Raw genomic sequence first — 24872 nt, 5'->3', positions numbered from 1 at the left:
CTTTCTTTTAAGGCTCAGTTCAATAGTCACCACTAAGAAATTTCTCATGTCTGGGGTGCCTGGCTGGCTCAGTCCACAGAGCATGTGACTCTTAACCTTGGGTTGTGAGTTAGAGCCCTACGTTGGGTGTAGAGATTACTTAAAAATAAAAAATCTTAAAAGAAAAGAAGTCTTTATGTCTCTCTACACAAAATTGGCCATTCCTTTCTTTGGGCTTCCACTGTCCTTTGAACAGAAATTAGATTCCTATAAAATATATTGCTCTTTATTTATGTTTGTCTATTAGATTAGTTTGTAAGTCACTTGAGGGCAGAAGTGTCTAATTCACATCTGCATCCTCAACAGTTTATAGATAGTTAAGAAAAATTTAACTAAATGCATAAATGGATCAGCTCCTCACCTTCATCCCAGGTATCTTTGTTTCTTATACTTTTTTTGTCAAAACAAAAGGCGATAACTGGTTTTCCAGAATGGGGCAAGCCCTGGGTCCAGAGAGCTGAAAACTCACTTCCTGTCAGTTTATAAAGGTTATCTTCTTAAGGATATAGGAATCTCAGACCAGGTATTGGGAGAAATTGTTGGTGTGAGTCTGTTTTGGGGCTCCTCTCTTCCCCCAGTTTGGCCTGCCTAAAGAATCAGTAACTTCTCTTAACCTGGGCTGGACCTAACCTGACAGGACACAGGTCAACCCCCTGCAAATACTTCTCTAAAGTGGCCTTGTGAGAACTAGTCATCAGATATATTCCACAGCTGAAAAATGTAGACACACAGGATATAAATCCTTGAAAGCGAGGTATGCATTATTACATTCTCTGAGCTGCTAAGTATAATGTCTTTCTTCTAAGGGATCTTAATAATATTTATTGACTAACTATTAATGTTTGGCATATTTATCTCATGTGTAAACAAAATGATTTGCAAAAAACCATCATTTTGTGCTCATTTCCATATTTACCCAAGAACTAGTACAGAAAGAGAGTGATAAAAAATGATTACATCTATGAATTAGGATAAACTAGTTGAAGATAACACATTCTACTCTTTTATGATGTTTTAAAACATATGTTATCTCTGCCTTAGTGAGTGGAAGATTCCAAATGTAATTAAACATTTTCTTAAGTATTCAGGAGTAACAATATGACCTGTTGTCATAATATGCCATAGATACGTACGAGACTCTATACATCAGGCTTCATGAAAATAGACCTAAAATTTACTTTCTTGAACAAATCCTTGCTATTGGTGTGGCTGTTAGCAATTTATCTCTTTTCATAGCAAAGAGCATAGAATGTATAGTACTTTAAACTTCTAGTTAATTTTATGCATTTTTTGGATATTCCCTTTGTGTTTGTACTAGGTATCAGAGAATAACACGTTAAAGATTCTCTTTTTGTTTTTGTCCTTAAGACACAGTCAACTGGGCGCCTGGGTGGCTCAGTTGGTTAAGCGACTGCCTTCAGCTCAGGTCATGATCCCGGAGTCCCGGGATTGAGTCCCACATCGGGCTCCCTGCTCAGCAGGGAGTCTGCTTCTCCCTCTGACCCTCTTCCCTCTCGTGCTCTCTGTCTCTCATTCTCTCTCTCTCAAATAAATAAAATCTTAAAAAAAAAAAGACACAGTCAACTGGGAAACCAAAGGCAAATATGAAACCATAAGTAATATAGCACTATGATTATACATGGATTGAATGAAGTAGAATTTCTAACTAATGGTCATAATGAAATGTGGGACTGCCAACTCTCCGTGAACCTTCAGGATACCAATGATAAAAATTACTATAGCTAGTTGCAATTTGGGAGCCATAGGCAAACTTTGGTCTCTTAGAGTACTTTTTCAGGGTTCCCTGTTGAGAGTGCCAGATAATCAAGGTTAAAATCCTTCATATGGGGACGACTGGGTGGCTCAGTTCGTTAAGTGTCCAACTCTTGATTTCACTCAGGTCGTGATGTAAGGGTCATGAGATGGAGCCCCGCATTGGGCTCTGTGCTCAGCAGGGTGTCTGTTTAAGATTCTCTCCCTCTCCCTCTGCCCCTCCTCTTGCTGGCTCTCCCTCTCTTTCTCTCTTTCAAATACTAAATAAATCTTTTAAAAAATCCTTCATATGATTAACTGGAAATACATTTCATGGACACCCATAACAAAAAGAAGATGAGCCATTCACTCCAGTTCAAAGCCACCTCAGCTAATGAATCTCTAAATCCAAGCCTTTTCTCAGAGAAAGTTGGCACGAAGAATACCTTGTCTGGCGTCTTTGGCCATTGTAAAAACATAGTGCTTTTTTTGGTGCAGCATGAACTTAAGAAATGTCTATCTAAGTCCAGAACACTTCTGGGATTCGAGCAGACTACACCCAACAGTCTGCTCTGATAACTTATGAATGCCAGGGTACATTTTTTAAAAAAATATTTTATTTATTTATTTGGGAGAGCGAGCGAGCATGAGAGAGAGCATGAGCAGCAGGGAGGGGCAGAGGGAGAGGGGGGAGCAGCCTCCCTGCTGAGCAGGGAGCCCAATGTGGGGCTCCATCCCAGGACCCTGGGATCATGACCTGAGCCAAAGGCAGACGCTTAACTGAGCCGCCCAGGCCCCCAATGCCAGGATACTTTGACCGAATGAGCTTGCCATCCTCCTAGGGTACCTGACTATATGGTGCTGCCCATGGGAAGGGAGTTTGCCTCATTCATCTCTTCATCTCTTCTAAGAGCTGGCCCTGGGGCCTGGCTTATGTGATACATGTTTAGTAAATATTCTGGGTATGTGATCCCTCCACCTCTTCGCTGTTCTCACCATTATTTGTATTTCTCAAAGTCTAGTCCTACAATTACGCACACCAGAACTGCCTGGATGCTTCCTATAATTCAGATTCCTAAGTCCCACTCCAGACCTCCTAGCTCAGAATTTGCCGAGGGCGAGGGCCAGGGAGATGCCATTTTAATAAAGAACTGAGGGAATTTGAGAAACACTTATATTAACCTTTAAAAAGGTGCTTAGAGTTTTATCCAAAGAAAGATAAAGGCAGGACCTTACCATAATAACACTTCTTTCATCTCATACAATCATTCACCTCTAAAGAGATCTTTGAAGTGCATTACTCTAGTGACTGGGACCTTCGGGGTGACTTCCCCTGCGTCACCCACAGTGGCTCTCCAGCTTAGGGGGGCAGACTGCAGTGTGACCGCTTCAGTAAGCCAGTGAGGCCCAGAGCAGTCTCCTGGAGAAAGTGACACCAGTGGTTTGGGACATCAGTTGTGTGGGAAGGCTTCTGGTTAGCTGGCTCCCCAGACAGGGAAAGGAAAAATCCTACTTTAAAAAATCACCCACAATACCTGTAAGTCTGATTATTTTTGTGGCTTTCTAGGGGGTGGACAGGCTACAGAGATGAGAGAAGTCAGTTCAGTAAACCAATATTTACCAAGCTCCTATCATAGAAGCCAGGCCCTGGGCGGGCTCTTGGAAGGCACGCGGACACGAAAAGAGGCAAGGTCTCTTCCCCTAAGTGGTGAGGAGGGCAGTGACCGGCCCAGAGCAGCTTGCGCAGGGAACCAGTGCAATCAACCCTGACCTGTGGTCACACAACCACCAAGGGCATCTTTTGCCAGATGTGTAAGAGTTAGCGAAACAGGGGTGGAGGCATTAAAAGCAGAGAGAGGAGAGTAAGCACAGGCACAGAATGGAGGTATGTTCAGGAAATGACTGTCCATTCCCGAGGCTGGAATTCAGGTTTTGCGGGGTTGGGAGGGAAGAGGCTAGAGGAGGTGAGGCTGCATAGGCAGGCTGGGGCCAGTTTGGGAAAGGTCTGAACATTTCCACAAATAGATGCTGGTGCTCACTTTCTGTATTTGATTTTCCTGACCCACCAAGCTGAAGCAATGTCTGAATACAATTTGACTTTTTAATAACACTTGCTGGAAATCCCTATTTATGAGTATCTGTTGTCATTCCAGAAGCAAGCATAATTAATTCAAAAGCATAACTAATAGTAGGAAATCTAAAATGCCTCCTAGTTTATTTCACAAAGGCTTTTATTTTTCAAAGAGAACCTCTGGTACCATATTTAAAATCATTTGTTTTTCTAATACAGACACTCAACAAGAGCTCACGACTAGGGTTTAAAGAGGTGGAGGCCAGAAGGTTTGATATTTCTCCAAACTTTACTAATAGGAGTCTGCATTTAATTCATCTCCTACATTATTACTCATAAAAATATGATTTTAAACCTTGAAAACAAGGAGTTAACATTTTCTCACAGTAATAGGATATATTACCCTAAATTTTTTTAGGCTGCCTGTTTAAAGGACATTTTTTGGAAGATTAGGATATATTTGGGTTAAAGTAGCTTAACTATCTGTTATAATGAGCTTTCATAGTACACATGACAAAAGATTGTTCTTAAAAAATAAAGCATTTAGGGGCGCCTGGGTGGCTCAGTCTTTAAGCATCTGCCTCTGGCTCAGGTCATGATCCCAGGGTCCTGGGATCGAGCCCCGTGTCGGGTTCCCTGCTCGGCAGAAGGTCTGCTTCTCCCTCTCCCACTCCCCCTGCTTGTGTTCCCTCTTTTGCTGTGTCTCTCTCTGTGAAATAAATAAGTAAATAAACAAATGAATCTTTTAAAAAAATAAAAATAAAAAATAAATCATTCAAAAATGCATGGTTTTCGGGGCGCCTGGGTGGCTCAGTCGTTAAACATCTGCCTTTGGCTCAGGTCACGATCCCAGAGTCCTGGGCTCGAGCCCCGCATTGGGCTTCCTGCTCAGCGGGAAGCCTGCTTCTCCCTTTCCCATTTCCCCTGCTTGTGTTCCTGTTCTCGCTAACTCTCTCTGTCAAATAAATAAATAAAATCTTTAAAAAAAAAAAATGCATGGCTTTCAACAGCACCCTCTGGTCTCTTCCCAGAGAGTTTCCGTCGGTTCAGCCATTGAGCCCATGGCCCACTCCTTCTTGCATGTCCCAGTGAAAATGGCCACACTCTTGAGAAAACAGCCAAAATGAAAACCAGCCAGTATTAAATACCTGGGTTTTCAATAGGGTGTCATTTACTCATAAGGCTTATATAGACTCTTTAAATTATTTCAAGCTCTCCAGGAAGTTATGCAACAGAAGAGCCAACTATAGTGCGCAAAACTGACAATAACACATGTAACTGAGCGAATAGCAGAGTCACTTAGGCAAACACTCTAGCCGTATCTTTTCCTGTATTTTTATGTTAAGAAGGCAATTGATAGATTTCCAGGAAAAACTACCCAATATCTGACAAATAGGGCTCTTGGCTAGTTTGCCATAATCCCAGGAGCTGTTTTCAACTAAATTCAAGTTATTATTATCTGTGGCAAGACACTTTTCAAAGACATTTCCCCAGAAACTTAGCACAGATGTGAACTGAAGCCAATATTCTAACATCTTGACAACTCATATCAAACCTTGAAGGTCAGCCATGGCCACGGTGTCCAGTAGTTCAAATGGAAAGAACACATTCTGGACGATATTTTCCAAGAGTCCCTCACATGAAAATGTGTACCTGCTCTACACAGAAAAGCAGGCTGTGTGGACATGCAGTATGTCATTGGTGCATAGTTACAATGGGAAGGAATGAAAAAAGTAGATCGGCTGAACATTTTCAAAGAGCTTTAGAAAAAGCAGTAGAACTGGACACACAGCCACTGGGGATCTTAAACTGAGGTTCTCCACTCACCCACAGCCCGCCCCAGAAGCATTTACTCCATGGGGCATGAGACTGAGGAGATCATCAGAACAAGATTCTACTACAATCACGGTCATGCTCTTCTTTGTGTAACTTTATTCTTTACCTTTTTGATCATATTTTTTCTCTTTACTGGTTTACCAAGGGCTGATGACCATCCTAACTTTTTAATTTGCCTCTCCTAAACTATTGCCTGAGCAGCTAACTCGAAGTATGGTATGGAGATATGTCAAACTGAGGTCACCAACAATGACACAATACAGAAATGAAAACAATGTCCCTCCACTGAGAGAGGGGGATAATAATTTTCTCAAGATTGTTAAGAAAAAAGAACCATCCACAAAAAATACACATAGGCCCCAAATGGTGTCATTTAGACCAAGTTCTCACACCGGTGCTTATGACATAACCTAATTGCAGTTTCAACCTCCCCCAGAAATGTGGTCCTAACTGGTCAGTCAGGAATTTTTCAATCCCTGCCCGTTAGTCTGCACCTGGGTCCTCTCCAGCTCCCTAGGAAAGATGAGGTCATCTGCACGATCAGACACCTTGCTTTTCCCCTTAGAAAACAGCCTTGCCTTGGAACAATCCTCTCCTTTTGCTAATAACTTTCTTGTCCCTACCCTCCGTCTATTTTGTACAACTCCTCGGAGCGCCTCTCCACTTGCTAGATGGGGTGCTGCCTGATTCACGAATCATTGAATAAAGCCAATTAGATCTTTAGATTTACTTGGGTGAATTTTGTTATTTAACAGGATATATAACAGTGACTGTTTATCATGAGCCCTAGAGACAATATACCTCCAGCTCCAGTAGAGCTGATCACATCTCTATTGCAGTGCTCAGGTTCTTTTCTTCTGTGTAGGAGCCAGGCTCTTTGCCAACCCGAGACCGGGACCAATTAATTGTTCTATCAGTCTCTTAGTTAGACCAGGTGTACGACTCTCCAATACCCTCTGGGGGGCTGTGTCTTCTTATAAAGAGTCTGAAGGGATAAAACCCTTCCCACACTGGTGGGACAGATTCCTGAGGATAACAATCCCATCCCCACGTGCTGCTCAACTCAGGTGATCCTTGAAAATTTCTCCCTCACTTTGGCTGATATAGAAAATAGTAAACAAAACAGTTAAAATTCCTTTGCCCAAATAGCTATGGAAATTAGCATTGCCTTTGGTTTTTCTATTGCTAATCCAAAAGAGTCTGTGCTATTGCTGACACTTCATTTTGTACGTTGATTACCACCACAGAGAAGTTAGAACGATTTCTATCCATGCAAAAAGAAGAGGCAAACTATTGACTCAGGGAATTGCTGGGCCTTGTTTTGATGATGAGACCTGGAAAAGTCTAGATCGTGCCACGAGAGTGCCCTCCACTCCCTTCTTGTAATACTTTGTTATACTCGTATATCACACAGCTTGATTTATTTCTCCAGAGTCTTAAGTCTACACAGTCACTGTCCTAACAAATGTTTCAACAAATGATTTGAAGACAAAAGCAGGACAAACTCATGCCAATCGATAAGCAAATTAAAAAGCAGACCCACAAGTAAAACCTTATCTTCAAGAAGAATCAACAATAGCAGAGAGCATCTGGACAACCCCAATGATGTCTCCTGTTGCTTAGGTTAATAAGAGACTAGGAGGGGAGAATGAGAATATATCAAAGTTCCACACTCCTAGGAAAAGCCTAGCTGTTCTATGGCCATGGGAACACATCAATATCAGAAGTGGTTTTCAACCTGATTAATCAATCAGTGACAGCTTGCTTCAGTGAACGTGCTTCTAGAACCAATCAGTCAGATGGAGCTGCAGACTCTGAAAGGGAGCCAATCAGCAGCGGACCGGCTCCACTGACTTTTCTGCTACGTCTGGCTTGACCCACCCCTGCCTCTATCATGAGCACAAACCATACTTCTGACAGCAACCCACTCCCACCTGTGTAACAAACAGTAATCCAAAATAAACTCCTGCCCACAACCCTGAGATTATTAGGCAGCTTTGTTCAATCGAAGTGTCTCTGACCAGTTAATCATTCCTACACATAAATAAACAATACGCTCAGCTCTTTTTGATTCCAGATACTGAGTGCTGGTCTCATCCTTGAATGGTGATCAATAATTGACATTGAATTGAGAAACAGACTAATTTAATATGCACTCATGAAATGAAGATATTAAAGCATGAAAGTAACTCAATCTAATCTTTCTCTATCATGCTTTGACTTATATTGTCCCTGGTGCCAAACATCTTTCTCCTTTTCCTTTTTCTAAGTCCTACCTATAGAGTGAGTGACTTGACCCTCCATATGTCCCTATGTGTGCACTTAACTGTATGCATGACTGATCTGACTGTATCTTATTCTGGTCCACAAGTTCCTTCTGGGCATAGAGTGTGATTTTGTTTCTAGATCCTCAGCACCCAGCCCAGAGCCCAACATACCACATGCCCAACAAGTATGTGTTGAATCAAATTACAGTATGATAAGAAAATACAGTATCTCTCCAATGGAAATTCATAGTCTATATGACGTCAGTGTTACTCAATTGAATCTTGCCTGTTATTTAGAAAGGATTTCCTTGCACTGAATTATTTCTCCTCTCAATTTGGAAAGGCCAAATTTTGCTCGTTTTCATTCATCTAGTTCCCAAGAACTGTTTTCATTCCTAAGTCTCTCGATGCTGCTTCTTCCCCATTAGCCCAGGCCCTGCTACCTCCTTCTTTCCACTTCCCTCACTGTACAAATTTTGAGTTTCTATACCATATTTTCTTTCCGTACTTCATGTGTTTCCCCCACTGTTTTACATCTTTCTTAGCTCAAATGGCATGTTTTGTAATTTTAATTTTTAAAAATTTTATTGTGGTAAGAACACTTAAATGAGCTCTATCCTCTTAACACATTTTAAAATGTACAATACAGTATTGTTGACTCTAGATACAATGTTGTACAGTAGCTCTCTATACTGTATCCATCTTGCTTAACTAAGACTTTATGCCCATTGATTAATAATCCCCATTTCCACCTCCTGCCCCTGGCAACACCATTCCACCCTTTGATTCTGTGAATTTTACTATTTTAGATACCTCAGATAAGTGAAATCATGCAGTTTTTGTCCTTCTGTGACTGGCTTATTTCACTTAGCATAATATCCTCAAGGTTCATCCATATTTTTGCATATTACAAAATTTCCTTCTTTTTTAAGGCTGAATAGTATTCCATTGCATGTACATGCTACATTTTATCCATTCATATGTCAATGAACACTTAGGTAGTTTCCACCCCTCTCTATTGTGAATAGTGTTTCAATGAACATGGGAGTGCTAATATCTCTTTGAGATCCTAATTTCAAATATTTGGATAAATACCCAGGTTTGGATAAAATCCCTGAATAAATTCTGGGTTGCTGTATCATATGGTATTTCTATTTTTATTTTTTTTAGGAACCTCCATACTATTTTCCATAGTGACTACATTGTTTTGCATTCTTACTAACAGCATGCAAGGGTTCCAATTACTTCACATCCTTGCCAACACTTATTCACATGCAAAAAATTGAAATTGAACCCTTATCTCACACCATACACAAAAGTCAGCTCAATATGTATTAAAGACTTAAATGTAAGACATGAAACTATAAAACTCTTAGAAGAAAACTTAGGAGAAAAGCTTAGTGACATTGGTTTTACAATGGTTTGATGGATATGACACCAAAAGCACAGGCAACAAAAACAAAAATAAACAAATGGGACTACATCAAACTATAAGTTTCTGCACAACAAAGGAAATAATTAACAGGGTAAAAAGGCATCCTATGGAATGGGAGGAAATATTTGCAAACTGTGTATCTGGTAAGGGGTTTGTAATTTTAATTTTTATACATATTGCCAATATTACTAGAAGTTCAGATAGCAATAAAACTACAAAAGTAACAGAAATCACATTATATTTTTACCCAAATCCAATGGGTCAAACTATAAAGCCAATTCTTAAATTCTCTTGCTAAGAGGGAAGAAAGAAAGCATAGATAATAAAACTCACATTTTATCCAAGCCATAATTTAGCTACTGCCCTGGCAAACCACTTACAAAAGTTATTAAAGTCAGAGGGCAAATCAGCTAATTTGATTTTTCAGCTCCTTTCCTTTCTCTGGCTCACCATCCAGCTTGCACATCAACTGTGTAGTGACCAAAATTCAGGTACTGGAAAGAAGCAGAGACCTCACTTGCCTCAGTCTCTAAAGAGTGAGAATTTCTTAAAAGACCCAGTTAGAACTTTAACTTCAAACATTCAACCATTCTATTTCTCCACTCCTCTCTTTTTGAGAAGACCCTAAAGATCCTGTGAATTCAGGACTTATAGATGAGATGTATGATCTTGCCTAGAGCATGTGAGTTTCTGCTTTATCGCATTCTTCCAGTTATGAAAAAACATCACAGGACTTATATGCTTACATAGTGGTAAACCAGATTTCCTAACTCAGCCCTTGTGGAGAGCACCTAGCTTATGATGTTTGGCAAGAGATAAGGAAATCGTGAAACCCTAAAGCCCTAATCTTGAAGGCAGAGAGTTGCAGGGCCAGCACCATCCAATGTATAACTCAGCGGGGTTACTGACGCCCACCCTCAGCTGACTCAAGGTAAAGACAGAACCAGGTACTTCCCTAAGGGCCTCTGCAAACCCCTGATGATGGCTACCAAAGCAGTCTTAGTTGAATGGCAGGATTAAAATCAGTAATCTTGTTGTAAGAAAGGTAGAAAGTAAGGCTCTGTTGTCAGATGACTGGTTCTGTTTCTGCTATGCCATTTGATAGCTGTAAATTTGAATAAGGTACTTACCCTCAGATCTTGTTCTTTCCCCTTTTTCCCTTTATAAAATTGTAAAACAAACATAACATACAAAAAGAATTGTGTCTAAAAAAATGAAGTACAGCAATCATTTTTCCTTTTCTTGGTAACATGTAGTAGTAGGTCTTGGCAGGCTAATGATCCTAATGCAACTAGAAAAAAATGGGTAAATTGGAAAAAATCACATTTTTAAAGACATTAGAGAGGTGTGGAAACAATAAGGACTGGATGAACTAAAATTCCAGAGAGGAAAAAGCCCTTTCTGGGCCATTTTCTGCACCTGGGATATTTGCTAATTCTAGACCAAGGCAAAGAACTGGACTGGACACAGACAGAGAGACTCTAGTGAGGGAAAGAGAAACCAGGGTGGGAGGGGGGGAGGGTGAGTTGTGTGGGGCTGGTGTGACAGATTGAAAACTAGAGGATCTGCAAAGAGGAACTTCCCACACGTGGCCAATTTTTTTTACTTGAAAATGCTGAGTTATAAAGGCAATCTGGGATTCTGGGCCAAATACTTTTAATGGTCAGAGGAACATCTCCCAGAGTTGCATGGCATGTGGAAGACCAAACCTGACTAAAGCGAGGAGCCCTGTGGCAAACGAGAGGTCTCCCTTTGAGATTTTGTCAGGTTTTGAAGCTGTTCAGGAAGGCTAAAGAGCAAAGCTAAAAAAATTCTGAAGGGAAGAACTGAATCCCCACAGTCTTTCAGGGGAGAGGACACAGAGATCCATGAAGTGCTCAGTCCAAAGCCTGGAAGAACCATGACCAGGGAACAGGGACAAACAAGTGAACTGAGTGTTGCTAAGGCTGTGACCCAGCCCTGGGCCAACTCAACCCCTGATTGGATGAGGTGATTAGTCCCTTGCTCTGTCTTACCAATGAAGGGCATAATCTTCTCTGGTGGAAGGACACTTTTTGGTGCCTTCCCATTGTTCAGCATACAATGAAAAATTACCAGACATGGGAGTAGGCAGGGAAATAGGGCCAATTAAAGGGAAAAAAACCATAATAGAAGCAGACTCATGAATTATCCAAATATTGGAATTAACAGACCAATAAAATAACTGATTAATAAGACAAAATAGAGGAAAAGATGGACAAAGGGGAATGAAAAAATTGGAGAAATTCATCAAAGAATTGGAATTCCTGAAAAAGAGTAAGGTGGATATTCTGGAAACAAAAAAATCGTATCTGAAAATAAGAACTCATAGGATAGTTAACAGCAGTCTGAACACAATAGAAGAAGGGATAAGTGAATCTGAAGATAGCTCAATAAAAAATATTCAATCTGAAGTATAGGAAGAGAAAAGTATGAATGGAGAGTCCAGATAAGATCATAGCCCACATCTAAAGGTCTAACATACAGCTAATTAGAGTCTCACAAAAGGAAAGAAGGGAGAGAATAAAGTAGAAGCAATATTCAACAAGATAACAGCTGAAGAGTTCCTCCAAACTGATGAAAACATCAATCTGTAAATTCCAAAAGCTCAGTGAACCCCAGATAGAATGAAAACAAAGACATCACACTTAGGCAGATCTCAGTGAAATTGCTGAAAACAAAGGTAAAGAGAAAGTCTTAAAGAAATATTTCCCCCCAGTCTACAGTGTATCTTCATTTTCTTAACAGTGTCTTTCAGAGAACAAAAGTTTTAAATTGTGATAAAGTCTAATATACCAATATTTTCTTTCATAATGGATAAAGAAGATGTGGTCCATATATACAATGGAATATTACTCAGCCATCAGAAAGGATGAATACCCAACTTTTACATCCACATGGATGGGACTGGAGGAGATTATGCTAAGTGAAATAAGTCAAGCAGAGAAAGTCCATTATCATATGGTTTCACTTATTTGTGGAACATAAGGAATAGCGTGGAGGACATTAGGAGAAGGAAGGGAAAAATGAAGGGGGGGGAATCGGAGGGGGAGACGAACCATGAGAGACTATGGGCTCTGAGAAACAAACAAGGTTTTAGAGGGGAGGGGGGAGGGGGGATTGGTTAGTCCGGTGATGGGTATTAAGGAGGGAACGTACTGCATGGAGCACTGGGTGTTATATGAAAACAATGGATCGTGGATCACCACATCAAAAACTAATGATGTATTATTGTATGGTGACTAACATAGCATAATAAAATTTAAAAAAATATTTTCTTTCATAGATTAAGGTTTTGGTACCATATGTAAGAACTCATTGCATATCTCAAGGTCATGAAGATTTTCTTCTTTATAACTCTGGAAGTTTTAAATTCTTGTACTTTTTTTTGAGAGAGAGAGGGAGAAAGAGAGAGCGTGTGCAAGTTGGGGGGGTGTTGCAGAGGGAAAGGGAGAGAGAGAGTATCTTATGCAGGCTTCACGTTCAGCCAGAGCCTAATGCAGGGCTCAATCTCATGTCCCTGAGATCATGACCTAGCTGAAAACAAGAGTTGGACATTTAACGAACTGAGCCACCAAGATACCCCATTGTTTTACATTTATATATATGATCCATTTTCAGTTAATTTTTGTGTAAGGTATGAGGTTTAGGCTGAAGTTCTTTTTTTCTCTTACATATGACCATTTTTTCCAATTATCTTGATTGTATAAAATTTTAATCTATAAAGGTGACTGAGTGAGGACATGGAGAGATCAGTGACATTGAAATAAGAATTTATTAGTTACAATTCCTAAGAGAAGTGGGCATGCCATGCCACAAGGGGCTGCAGGGGAGAAGAACCAAGGTCAGTCGGAGGCAGAAGGGGCAGAGGGAAAGCATGAAAACAAGCTTTTTTTACTATATGGCAGGAAGTTATTAGGTGGAGATAGCCCCTATTTGGCAGGAAGAGAAACACAGATGTCAGGAATTGTGGTTGGAGATTTGTTATATCATTTTCAAGCATCCACAAAACCCAGAAGGTGGAGAGATGTAAACTTTGGCAGTTAGTTTGGCCCTGTGATCAATGGATGCCAAATCTTCAATGACAGAATCTATAAAAGTTCATTAGAACACCAATGCTGTCTGCCTGAAAGACTATCCTTTCTTCATTGAATTTCTTTTGCATCTTTGTCAAAAACCAACTGACCATACTTGTGTGGATCTATTTTTTGGGCTCTGTATTCTGTTCCATAGATGTATCTATCTACCTATCTTTGTGCGAATGCCACACTGCCTTATTTTAGCTTTATAGAAAAACTTACAACCAGATAGTGTGATTCTTCCAATTTTATACTTTTTCAAAATTATTTTAGCTACTCTAGTTTCTTTGTCTTCTCATATAAATTTTAGATGAGATAGTCTATAGCTACAAAAGAATTCCTGGCATTTTGATTGACATTACATTAAGTTTATAGATCAATTTGGGGAGAATTGACATTTATACTTGCATCTTCCAATCCTCCTTGATTTAATCAGCATTTTGTAATTTTAGCATATAGGTCCTATACATGTTTTGTTAGATTTATATATAAATATTTCATTTTCTTTGGAGCAATTGTAAATAGTTTTCAAATTTTGTTTTTATACTTTGCTAATGTATAGAAATAAGATTGACTTTTTTTATTCTTTGGCAACACCAAACTCATTAATTCTAAGAACTTAAGAAATAGATTCTTTGAGATTTTCTACACAGATGATTCTATGTAGATGTCATTTGAAACGGAATTTTATTTCTTCTTTTTCTTTGCCTAACTTTTCTTTTTCTTTCCTTATTGCATTAAGACTCCGAGTATGATGTTGAATAGTAACAGTGGACATCCTTTCCTTATGCGTGAACTTAGGGGAAAAAGCATTCAATTTTTCCACTAAGAATAATGTTAACTGTAACTTTTTCATAGGTCCCCTTTAATAGGTTGAGAAGTTGAGGAAGTTTCCTTCTCTTCCTAGTTTGCTGAGAGTTTCTAATCATGAATGGGTGTTATATTTTTTCAAGTGATTTTTCTGCATCAATTGATGTAAGCATGTGGTTTCGTCTATAGAATTAATACAGTAGATTACATTGATTAATTTCTGAATATTGAACCAATCTTGCATTCCCAGGATAAAACTCATTTTTGGTCACGGTGTGTTATTCTTTTTATATATTGCTGGGTTGAACTTGCCAATATTTTCTTGAGGATTTTTGTGTCTATGTTCATGAGGGATATTGGTCTGTACTTTTCTTTTTCTGTACCATCTTTGGTTTCAGATCAGGCAATGTTGCCTCATAAAATGAGTTTTTGAGTGTTTCCTCTCCCTATATGTTCTGAAAGAGGTTGCAGAATTGGTGTTATTTCTTTCTTACATGTTTGGTTAAATTTACCAGTGAAAACTTCTAAGTCTGGCAATTTATTTTTTGGAATGTTATAAACTAAAAATTCAATACATTTAATAGTTTTGAGTTCCTGATTTCATCTTAAGTGGCTATGTAGCTTGTGGTTTTCAAGGAATTGGTCCATTTCATTTAAGTTGTTGAATATATGTGTCTAGAGTTTTTTGTAGCACTGCTCTGTTATCCTTTTAATGTCTGGGAAGACTGTAATGATATGCTCTTTCTCATTTCTGATACTGGTAGTTTGCACCTTATTTCTCTTTTTATTTGTCACTCTTGCTAGATGTTTATCAATTGCTGATCTTTTCAAAGAAACAGCTTTGTTTTCATTGATTGTCTCTATATTTTATTTTTTTAGCTTTCAATTTCATTGTTCTCTTCTCTTATTTCCTTCCTTCTGCTTGATTTGGATTTATGTTGCTCTACTTTTTCTAGTTTCCTAAGGTGAGTGCTTAGATATTTGAGACCTTTTTTCTTTTCTAATGTAAGCACTAAATGCTACAAATTAAATTCTAAGCACTATTTCCATAGCACTCTGTAATTTTTTTTTTAAGATTTTATTTATTTTTTGACAGAGAGAGAGAGACAGTGAAAGAGGGAACACAAGCAGGGGGGAGTGGGAGAGGGAGAAGCAGGCTTCCTGCCAAGCAGGGAGCCCAATGTGGGGCTCGATCCCAGGACCCTGGGATCATGACCTGAGCCGAAGGCAGACGCTTACTGACTGAGCCACCCAGGCACCCCCATAATTTTTGATATATTGTGTTTTCATTCAACTCAATATATTTTCTTTTTTTAAATTTTTATTTAAATTCTAGTGAATATACAGTGTAATACTAGTTTTAGGTATATAATATAGTGATTCAACACTTCCATACAACACCTGGTGTTCATCACAAGTGCACTCCTTAATCCTCATCACCTATTTAACCCATCCCCCCTGGTAACCATCAGTTTGTTCTCTATAATTAAGTGTCTGTTTATTACTGAGAGAGGAATGTTAAATATATCTTTGTTGATTTGTCTCTTTCACCTTTCAGTTCAATTTTTCCTTCATGTATTTGGAAGTTCTATTGTTATGTGCATACACATTTACTGCTGTTATGTCTTCTTGGTAAATCAATCATTTTATCATTATGAAATGTCCTCCTTTATCCCTGGTAATTGTCTTTGCACTGAAGTTAACTTTGACTTTAATATAGACACTCCAGCTTTAACTTCATTAGTTTTGCATCATATATTTTTTCCATCCTCTCACTCTTAAATTATCTACATCATTATAGTTGCAGTGGATTTCTTGTAGACAGCATATTATTAGATCATTCTATTTTTAATCCATCCTGACAGTTTCTGTTTTCTGATTGGTATCATTATTCCATTTGCACTTTAGGTAAGTAGTTTTTATGGCTGGAATAAGGTCTACCATTTTATTGTTTGTGTTGTGTTTATTCCCTCTGCTCTTTGTTGTTGTTGTTGTTCCTCTTTTCCTTGTCTACTCTCGGATTATGTGAACATTTTTTAGTTTTCTATCTTAATGTATTTATTGTGATTTGACTGTATCTCTAACTATAGTTCTTCCAGTGGTTGGTTTGGGGATTAATAAATTATTTAACACTTCATAGTCTACTTAGAATCAATATTTTGCCATTGTAATTGGAATGTAGAAAACTTGCTCCCTTCTAAGTCCCGTTAACCTTCCCTCTTTATGCTATATAAATATATGTCTCATATATTACATGCATTGAAAATCCCATCAGAAAATGTAGTTTTTTACTTTCAATCACTAAAGGCATTCTAAAGCACTCAAAAGGGGAAGAATTTTCTATTATATTTACCCAGATATTTACCATTTATATTGGTCTTATTTCATTCTTGATGTTCCCAGTTTCCTTCTGTCATCATTTCCTTCTGTCTGAAGAACTTCCTTAAACAATTCTTTTGGAGTAAATCTACTTGCTACTCGCTAGAGTAAATTGTTTTAGAGTAAATCTATTCCCATGCATTTTAGTTTTCTTTCCTTGAAAGTATTTCATTTCCACTTCTGAAAGATATTTTCATGAAATATACAATTCTATGTTGACAGTTCTTTTAACACTTTAAAAATGTTTTTTCCCTGCCTACTTGCTCCCCTGGTTTTTGATGAGAAATCATCATCTTTTCATGTGATTACCAGATAGGCATATATCTTCTTACGTGACATGTCTATTCAAACCTTTTGCCCATCTTAAACTAGATTGTTTTCTTAAAATTGAGTTGCAAAAATTATTTACAAACTACTTTATTCTGAATACAAATTTTTTAAAAAAATTTATTTGAGAGATAGAGAGATAGTGAGGAGGGGCAGAGGGGGTGGAAGAAAGAATCTGAAGCAGACTCTGTACTGAGCACAGAGCCCAATGTGGGGCTTGATCCCACAACCACGAGATCATGACCTTAGCCAAAACCAAGAGTTGGATGCTCAGCCAACTGAACCACCCAGGCACCCCCTGAATACAAAACTTTTATCAGATATACGATTTATAAATATTTTCTCCCAGTCTCTTGCTTTTCTTTTTTCTTAATGTTGCCCTTTGAAGAACAAAAATTTTTAAATTTTAAGAAAGTCCAACTCAACACTTTTCCTCTTATGGATCATGCCTTTAGTTTCATATCTTTGCTAATCCAAAGTCACCACATTTTCTCCTACGTTTTCTTAAATCTGGAGTCCATACTGAGGTTTTTGTGTTTTTTTCCTTCCTTTTTCCTAAGGAAAAAGCTCATTGGTTTGCATATAGCTACCCAATTGTCTTGGCATATTTGCTGAAAAGTTCATCTTTCCCCACTGATTGCCTTGACAGCTTTGTCAAAGACCAATTTATTTTTAGACTCTCATTTCTGTTCTATTGATTTAGCTGCCTGTCCTTAGGCCAATACTACATCTTAATTACTATAGCTTTATAATAGGTTTTTAAAATGAGTTAAGTCCTCAAACTTTCTTCTTTTTAAAAATCATTTTGGTTATTCTACATCCCTTATGTCTTCACATAATTTTAGAATCAGCTTGTCAATTTTAAAAAACAATGTTGGTTATTTACAATAGCCAAATTATGGAAGCAACCTATGTCCACTGATAGATGAATGGATAAAGAGGGTATGGTGTGTATATATATATATATATATATACAATGAAATATTATTCAGCCATTAAAAAAAGGAAATCTTGCCATTTGCAACAAGCTATGGAGTGTGATGTTAAGTGAAATAAGTTAGTCAAAGAAAGACAAATACCATAGGATTTCACTCATATGTGGAATTTAAGAAAATGAACAAAGGAAAAAAAAGAGACAAACCAAAAGACTTTTAATTATAAAGAACAAATACGGTTACCAGAGGGGAGGTGGGTGGGGGGAATGGGTGAAGTAGGTGAAGGGGATTAAGAGTACACTTATCTTGTTGAGCACTGAGTAATATATAGAATTGGTGAATCACTATATTGTACACTTGAAACTAATAGAACATTGTATGTTAACTATACAGGAATTTAAAAAATTAAAAATATTTAAGACTAAAAAATAGAAATAAAATAATGCTGGGATATTATAGGGGTTGTATTGAATATATAGCTCAATTTGGGGAAACTTGCTATCTTAATGATATTGAATCTTTGAATACATAATCAAGGAATATATCTCATTTATTTAGATCTTCTTTAACTCTCGGGAGTGTTTTATAATTTTCTGCATATGATTCTCACAGTTTGGGGGTTAAATGTATTCATACACTTCTCCTCCTTCTTTTAAGTAGGCTCCATGCCCAGAGTGGAGCCCAATGCAGGGCTTGATCTCATGACCCTGAGATTAAGACCTGAGCTGAGATCAAGAGTTGGATGCTTAACTGAATCACCCAGGTGCCCTTCTTCTTCTTTTTGATACTATTGGAAATAGAATTATTTTCTCAATTTCATTTTTGGAATGTTAGTTGCTAGCACATAGAAATACAGTTAATTTGTGTGTACGATCTCATATCCTGTGATCTCTTTAGACTGTGACCTTGGCTAAAATTAATTATTAGCTCTAGTAGTCTTTCTTTTCTATTTATTTACTTTTTGTAGCTTCATTAGGAGTTTCTACACACAAGAATATATAATCTGTGAATAAGGACTTTTTAAATTCTTCCTTTCTAATCTATATACCTTTAACTTCTTTTTCTTGCCTTATTGCATGGGTTGGAACCTCTGGTTCAATGCTGAATAGGAGGAGCCAGAGCAGGCATCTTTCCCTGTTCCTGACCGGAGGTAGAAAAATCACCACTAAGTATCATCTTAGCTGTAGGTTTTTCATAGACACCTTTTAACAAGTGGAGAAAATTCCCTTCTATTCCTAATTTGTTGAGAATTTTATCAAGAATGGGGGTTGAATTTTGTCAAATGCTTTTTCTACATCATTGAGGTGATCATTTGGTTTTTGTCCCTTATTAAAATGGTGTATTACATTGAGTTTTGGATATTGAACCAACCTTGCATTCCTGCATTTCTGGGCTAAATCCCACTTGGCCATGGCATATAATCATTTTTTATGTTGCTGGAGTCACTTTGCTTATTGTTTCTTAAGGATTTTTTATGACACATAATCATTTTTATGTTGCTAGATTCAATTTGCTAAGTGTTTCTTAAAGATTTTTGAATCTATGGTCATGAGGGATATACACCTATAGTTTTCATTCAATTTAAAATATTTTATTTCCTTTGTGATTTCTTTACCCAAAGTTTTAGAAGTATGCTGTTTAATTTCCATATATTTGAGCATTTCCTTTTTCTGTCTTTGATTTATAATTTAATTATTTTATGGTCAGTTATTTACTTTGAATAACATCAATTTAAAACATCTATTAAGAGGCACCTGGGTGGCTCAGTCAGTTGAGTATCTGCTTTCAGCTCAGGTCATGATCCCCGGGTCCTGGGATCAAGCCCTGCATCAGGCTCCCTGCTTCTCCCTCTCCCTCTGCCCCTCCCCCAGCTTGTGCTCCCTGTCTCTCTCTCTATCAAATGAATAAATAAAATCTTTAAAAGAAATAAAAACAAATCTACTGAGACTTGTTTTATGACCTGGCAAATGATTAAGCCTAGAGAATGTGCCATGTACACTTGAAAAGAATATGTATTTCACTATTATATGTGTGTACTACAAATGTCAGGTAGGTTAAGTTGGTTGATAGTGTTGTTCAAGTCTTTATCATTTTGCTGATTTTCTGTCTGGTCGTTCAATCAATTATTGAAGGTGGGATACAGATCTCCAATGGTGATTTTCTAGTTCTCATTTTAGTTTTTGCCTCATGTATTTTAGAGCTCTGTTTTTGGGTGTGACACATTTATAATTGAGATATATATGTAATATATGTATATATTCCTGGTCTATTGATCATTTTATTATTACAAAATTATCTTTATAGTAATAGTTCTTTTCTTAAAGTCAATTTTGTATGATAATGATAAACCATCTTCAATTCTCTTAAAGTTACTGTTTGCATGGTAGGTCTTTCTCTATAAAATAATAAAACTTTCAACTTATTCATGTAATTGAATATAAAATGTGTCTCTTATAGACAGCATATACTTGGTCTTATTTTCTTATTCAGTCTGAAATCTCTGCCTTTTGATAGAAGTATTTGGTCCATTCCCATTTAATGTAATTTTTTATGTAGTTGGATTTACAACGTCTCATACTGTTTTTGTTCCTCTGTTCCTCCTTCACTGCCTTCTTTTGTGTTTATCATTTTCTAAGTGTACCATTTTAATTCTTTTGATTTTTAAACTATTTGAAATTTTTTTAGTAGTTGCTCTAGAAATTCTAATATGTATGTTACTTTATCACAATCTACTTCAGGTTAATACTGCCTTAATTTTATTAAAATATAGCAACACTGTTCCAATACATCTCTTGTTCCTCTCCAATTCTGATAGTTATATGTATTATATCTACATATGTCATAAATCCAACAGTATAGTTCCATAATTATTGTTTTATCTGCTCTTATATCATTTAAAGAAATTAAGAGATGAAAAAAGAATATGTATAAAGTCTTTTATATTTACCTATATATTTGTCATTTCCAGTGCTTTTCATTTCTTCCTATGGATTAGAATTATTCTGGTATATTTCTTTTTAATCTGAAGGATTTCAGTATTTCTTTAGTATTCCTTTAGTATTTCTTGCAAGTCTGCTAGCCACAAATTATCTCAGTCTTTATTTATCTGAGAATGTCTTTGCTGCACTTCCATTTTAAAAGAATAGTTTTGCCGAACATAGAGGATGGACACAGAAACATTCTTGGTTGAGTATTTTTCCTCGCAGTACTTTGAATATATTATTCCAGTGCCTTCTTGCCTCCACTATTTCTGATGATAAGTCACCTGTTGAGTATATTATGATGTTATGATCATATACTATGATCTGTGTTATTTCTTTCTTACTGCTTTTAAGAATTTTTTTGTCTATGATATATTTCAATGCATGGTCTACAATGTGTTTAGGTGAGGATCTATGTGAATTTAGCTTATTTGGAGTTTAATGAACTTCTTGGATATAGAGATTAAAGTTTTTCCATCAAGTTTGAGAAGTTTTTGACCATTATTAGTTGAAAAAAAAATTCTGTTCCTTTCTGTCTTCTTTGGGGAATCATACGTATGTTGGTAGACTCGATGGTATTTTATATTGTCTCTGAGGCTTTGCTAATTTTTCTCCAATATCCCCCCTCTCTTCTTCAGATTAATAATTTCCACTAATCTATTTCAAGTGCATGGATTCTTTCTTCTGACAACTCAAATCTGTTTTTGAGCCCACTTAGTAAATTTTTCATTTGGGTTATTATACTTTACAACTTTAGAATTTCCATTTGGTTCTTTTAGATAATTTCTATTTCTTTATTGATATCATTGGGAGTCACTGTCATTTTATTTTCCTTTAATTCTTTAAAGGAATTCTTTAAAAATTCTTTAAAAATGATTTTTGTTCATTCTATGAACATATATTTAATAGCTACTTTGAAGACTATGCCTGCTAAATCTAACATCTGGAACCCCTCAGAAACAGGTTTTATTGAATGCTTCCCTGCCCCCACCCCAGCATGGGTTACACTTCCCTATTTTCCTTTGTATGTAAATTTTTGTTGGTAACTAGACATTTAAAATAATACATTGTAGCAACTTTTAATTTTATTTTCCCCCCTAGGGTACTTTTTCTCCTTTGTTGTTGTTGCTGTTGTTTTTAAGTAATTTGCTTAGATTTAATATGCCTCTCCTGTGGTTTGTTTTGCTTTCTCCTCCATTTTTAAAAATTCTCTCTCTCTCTCTTTTTAAAGCATAGGTGTTACTCTTATTTCTTCATGGCTCAGGTCAAGTCAAGACTAATTGTTTGTACTCAAACACTGGTAAGGCTTCCAGCCTTGCTTGGTGGGTCTATGTGTAGGCTGGGAGCACATTCAAAGCTCAGGCAGTTTTCAAGTCTACCATGACTTTTACCTTCTGCCTGGCCTTCTCAGATCTCTGTACATGTGCTCAGACTCCCAGTCATCCAGGAATGTGTGAAGAGCTTATATTCTCTTACAGGCTCCATGTCTGTGCAGCTTCCCTAGTCTCCAGGGATGCATGGAGAATTTATTAAGCCCCTCTAGGACTCTCATATCCAGGATTTTCCTGGAACATCCCTATTAAATTTCCGACTAATTCTCCTGTCTGCTGCTGTCCCAAGCAGGACTAAAAACTCAGGTTAGAAGAAATGTGGGCTTTTCCCATTTGTCACTGTTAAGTGTAGGTTCCCACCCTTCACTCCCAAACATGTCAGCCTCCTCTGGCAAACAAAGATGCTGGTTTTCACAGCTAGCCCACTCTGCTAGAATTCCCATGCTGGATCAACTTGGGTAGGGAACTGGGGCAGCTCAGGAAAGAATGCCAAGGACTGCCTGAAGACTTACCTCAAGTTTAGCAGTTTTGAGAAGATAAGCTCTTCTCAATTTGTTGATCTGAAATGGCTGTTTTTGAAAAATCTCTCTGGTTTTATAGTTGCTTTTTGGGGAGAGGATGTCGACTCACTCACTTCTTCATAGTTGGAAGCCGCCTGCTTTCACTTAGCTTTTGGCCTGCTAAATTCCTACTGCCATTACAAGATCTTAGAAGCTCTTCAGAAAAATTTTAAAAATGTTTTCCCAACATTTTTTTTTTTGGCATTTTTAGTGGATTAGTCTAGATATCTAGTCTGTTATACAGAAAAGTTAATACTTTATCAGTTTTTTATGAGCATTAAATGAATTTCTTTATGCAAAGAATTCAGCAAAGTATCTGTAACACAAAGGGGCTCAAAAAACAGTAGTTATAATAATGTCTGAACACTTATATTGTAGGGACTTTACAACTTTGTTTTATTTAATCATGACTCAGTTCTGAATATCCAGAAACTATATTCTATGCTACTACAAAAGCCTTCCTGACTGGTCTCTCCATTTTCAGTCTCTTCGCACCTTTGATCTGTTCTTTAATCCTCACCTCACCAATACTCCCCAAATATTTTTTTTATTTAATTTAATTTTATTATGTTATGTTAATCACCATACATCATTAGTTTTTGATGTAATCATGTTGCTTCTGCATAGTTTTTCATTACTTTCTATTATTCTCTTGGTTCTCCACTATAGTCCTTTGTAACCTGGCTCCCAGTTTAACCTGTAAACTCTGTCTCCTGCAGCTCCCTGCACCTGGTGGGTTCGTTTACTCACTCTCCTTTCATTTTCTATTCTTACCACCTCCACTCTCACCTCCAAGCCTTTGCTTGAGCTTTCTCCTCCTTGTCTTCTTCCCTGCTGCTCTGCATCATCTCCCTTCCTGGGTGTCACCCACCCAGATCTTGCAGATCTGTTAGCATCTGCCTCTTTCATTCATCTAGTGGGCATTTGTTCATGCCAACAAGGGTGAGCTTCCAAAGGCTGTCTGGAAGGTGCTTTTCCCCATATAACTTACCAAAAACAAACAAAACATTACATTTTTATCCTACATCTAGCCTAGCTGTGGCTCCACATGAGGCAGAAATCTCATTTTTGTTCAGTTGATAAATCACTTTTATCCCACTTTTGACTACCTCCAACTTTAATATAATTAGGAGATCAGCCCTTCCCTCCCTGGAGTTATACATCTATCCTAAGCGATCTATCCTGGTTTAGATATTGTCTCTTCTGGGCCTATGACACAGCATATGGTTATAACCAAGTAACAGATATATTTCCAGGGGAAAAACTTAATTATAATTACGAGTCTCATCACTGAGGTAGTCATAAATTATGTTGCATAATGTTCTTAAAATTATAAAACTATTAATATTTGAGTGCATTAATTATTTTGCTTCATGCTGTGCAGGCAGCCAAGAGATAATGGCTTCCCTTCAGCAAAAAAAAAAAAAGTCTATTCAAATGCCTGGTTTGCTCTCAGCCCATATCTCATGTTTTTTCTTTGCCTTCTTTTTGGTATCCATCACCTTCCCTATGTTCTTGCCAGTTAGTCATCAATGTGCATGAGATGAAGTAGAGAATACTGGAATCCTTATCAGTTTACCAGCCAGTCAGCCTCCTTGTCCCAGTCTCACCCTTTCCCACACAGGACAGGGACAGTGGGAGAGGGAGACGAGGTGACGAAATGTGCTTAGAAGAGCAAAGGACTTAATAAAAGAGCAAAAAATAAGAAGTGAAGAAGGATAAGGGAAGCATAGGAGATGTTCTAGAATTTTTACCCACTTGAGTGGAAATGAACCAGTCTTTCACCAATTCCTACTGATTAGTACAAGATCACACATATTTAAGAAATAAGAAAAAAAATACATTCAGATGAGAATTATTTGATTACACCTCTACAGAAATTTGGTGGGTGAGGCAAAATGAAGAGGGCTGGCATAATGTGTGTCTTACCTATGGTGGCTTACTCTATTAGCACAGATAATCACAGCTGGCTGCTAAAACACACACTTCATCAACTAAAGGTGGCCAAAGGCTTATTCCCATTTCAAAATATTTTACTTGATACTATATATA

At 37.4% G+C, this 24872-nt stretch overlaps 1 protein-coding gene and 1 long non-coding RNA gene across 2 annotated transcripts in view; one reads left to right on the top strand and one right to left on the bottom strand.

Moving 5' to 3' along the window:
• LOC114207792 (uncharacterized) overlaps positions 1-24872 on the top strand; it is an 89576-nt gene that overhangs the window by 3358 nt on the left and 61346 nt on the right. The window lies entirely within an intron of this gene.
• KBTBD12 (kelch repeat and BTB domain containing 12) overlaps positions 1-24872 on the bottom strand; it is a 63022-nt gene that overhangs the window by 29507 nt on the left and 8643 nt on the right. The window lies entirely within an intron of this gene.

Source organism: Eumetopias jubatus, unplaced genomic scaffold, assembly GCF_037043125.1.
Source record: "Eumetopias jubatus isolate StellerSeaLion01/CBP00866 unplaced genomic scaffold, mEumJub1_p1.0 scaffold_1, whole genome shotgun sequence".
In the NCBI taxonomy this organism is placed as follows: Eukaryota; Metazoa; Chordata; class Mammalia; order Carnivora; family Otariidae; genus Eumetopias; species Eumetopias jubatus.
Note: the sequence above shows the minus strand (reverse complement) of the source record. Positions and strands in the feature narration are given on the sequence as shown.